The sequence below is a fragment of the Hordeum vulgare genome, chromosome 3H (genome assembly GCF_904849725.1).
Source record: "Hordeum vulgare subsp. vulgare chromosome 3H, MorexV3_pseudomolecules_assembly, whole genome shotgun sequence".
In the NCBI taxonomy this organism is placed as follows: domain Eukaryota; kingdom Viridiplantae; phylum Streptophyta; class Magnoliopsida; order Poales; family Poaceae; genus Hordeum; species Hordeum vulgare.
In genome coordinates, this window is record NC_058520.1 from 503,722,193 (window position 1) to 503,725,111 (window position 2,919).

A 2,919-nucleotide genomic window follows, 5' to 3' on the forward strand; every position below is an offset into this window, starting at 1 on the left:
GTGTTGGCCGAATCGCCATATGGACCCATGAAATCTTGGCGAGTTACTCCGCTCTATGGACCCTGAACTCGCCTTGGTTAAAACATGTTTGGTACCAGCAAGCACCTCACATGGAAAATAGAGAAACCATTGGTTCATTGAACCCGCTTCACTGAAGCTTGACTCGTGCCTGATCAGCCGGTCTAAATACTTGAGCTTTTGATACAAAAGTCTCCCTTGGGTGGCGCTTGAGTTTGTTTAACTCGCCCTATCCTCTCGTTTTTTACCTTCCTCGCACCGCCACAAGGTTTTTCAGGCTTTTTTCTGACTCGCCTCAAAATATCTTGGGCCGATAGCTATTTATTATCACCCATTACTCACTCAGGTGCTAGCCACCGTGACTCACTGAGCCGGCTTATTTAAAATAGCTTGATGCCATACTTATCATATCATATACATGCATCATATTGCATTACATCATACATCATACATACATATCATGCCGGTCTTCAAACCGGGTCAAAGCATAAATTATTGCAGGTACAAATAAATCTTTGAAATAGCCAATTCGGCCGGATTTTCGTCATGGTTTATCATAACCAGTATTAAATGTTTGGGGTTTTTAAGCCAGCTCGGAAGAATTGACTATTGTCAAAGAGCCACCCTATGACATATAATGCCGAGTCATCTAATTGACCGGCCCTTGGATTTCTTCAACTTGTGTTCTGTAGTAAACTACAACACTTATGGATTTCTCCGACATATGGATTTCTCAAGGATATATTTGCCGGGTTACATTGCAACCACGGTCAAGGATTTCTTTTATCACAAAGGCATCATCAGTTCACAGAGTGGATATGATTTTATTCTACAATGGAAGGAATAGCCCCGAGTCGTTGGAGGCACACAACCCGACACTTGGGGGCTACATTATTCAAATCAAAATTACATCAAAGTATGAAAGTCCCATGTCGCTGCAAGCATACACCATGACACTTGGGGGCTAATGCAATCCGCTTTTCAAATCATCGCATCATCAACAGACCCGGCTACCTCAAAGAGATAAGCCGGCCTTGGAGGGCTACATACCGCTCTTTATTCAAGTATGGATTCAAGGAAGAACCGACTCATCATTTTTATAATGACCCGACCCTTGGGGGCTACACATTGCTGCTCAAGGAGAAGAACGTGGAAGTCCCGAGTCGCCGCAAGCAATCGACCCGTTACTTGGGGGCTACACTATTCAGATCATAATTTCTAAAGTCCCAGGTTGCTGGAGGGAAGACAACCCGGCCCTTGGGGGCTAGATCACTAAGTTGTTTCATAGATCATGAGGTTTAAATTGGAGACCTGGCCCATCACACACTGATGACCCGGCCCTTGGGGGCTACAGGTAATATGGATATATCAAAAAATTGAAGAGCACATTTCATTTTGTCATGGAGGTGAAGTATTGGGAGACCGGTTCAACATATTTTTATCTAGTTGAAGCATTGAAAGACCGGCTCAACATCACACGGACTTGTCAATTGGAGTTCAGTTGTTTGACGGGGCACTACTAATAATCATGACCCGCCATTAGCAACCATGACCCGCCATTGTCAATCATTACCCGCCGAAGCAGGAGAAGTTGGTTCAACATTGTGTGGATTTCTTATTCCCCAATTTTTCATCAAGCCAAAGCATTGGAGGCCGACTCAATGGCATATGTATTTTATTGCAAAGAACATGTACCAACAAGATGCTTGTGAAGACGGCTCGCTATTATGAAGAAGAAACCCAGATTTTTCAAGGAGCCACTTCAGTAAATCAAGCCGGCCAGAGGAGCAAGCCGGTCCCTTAAACTTATTTATTATTCTTATTTCAGGAGCTTACCATGAATAAATTCAAGCTAACCTTGGAGGCTAATGTCGGGGATATACCCCGCAGTGTAACCCGGCTTGGAGTATGACCCGCCAAAGGACATGGCGACTCACCGGCGACTCAGCAGTGACCTGGCGGGCGACTTATACTTGTCCCCACACGCGACTTAGATAAATGACGAAGGCCCAAGGCCCAGCGTGCACCCTGGCGTAAGGCGACTCATAGAGAGGCTAGGAGGGCCGACTCACAATAGAAGGCCCAAGAAGAGGAAAGACTCCCACAAGAAGGAAACAAGACCCGGATTAGGATTCAAGAGAGACTAGTCCTATTCCTACTCCTAGTAGGACTCTACATGTAAACCTACCCCTTCCACCGATATAAGGAGGGGTAAGGCGCCCCAAGAGGGACAAGACACAACTTAGGTCTAGACAAGACAAATCATGAGATAGACATATTATACACCCACGAGATTAGAGGTGGCGAGTCTACACCCTTGTAATCGAGATCATCATCTTCATCAATGCAACACAAGCAGGACGCAAACTTTTACCTCCATCGGAGGGGTCGAACCTGGGTAAACTCGCGTCTCTCGATTCCGACCAACCCCTTCAAGCCGCCACATGGTTGCGATGGCCTCACACCTAAGTTCTCTCACGAGAACATCTTCCGTGACAAAACCACGACAGTTGGCGCCCACCGTGATTGCTCGACAGTAATTTGTTCACCCACCGTGATATTTGCTATTATGAGAGACGCCTCTAGTGAACACTATGGCCCCCAGGGTCGACTCCACACCATATTTTCAGCCTTACACTTTATACTTCGTTGCACTTTCCGCCTTCAGATCTCACTTTGCAAACAATCTTGAAGGGATTGACAACCCCTTTGAAGCGTTGGGTGCAAGCTTGTTTGTGTTTGTGCACGTACTCTGGACTTGACGAGGCTCTCCTTCTGGATCGATACCTTGGTTCTCAAACTGAGATAAATACTTACTGCTCCTGTTCTGCATCACCCTTTCCTCCTCAAGGGAAAAACCGACGCAAACCAGAGAAGTAACAAGAAGAATTCCTAGCGCCA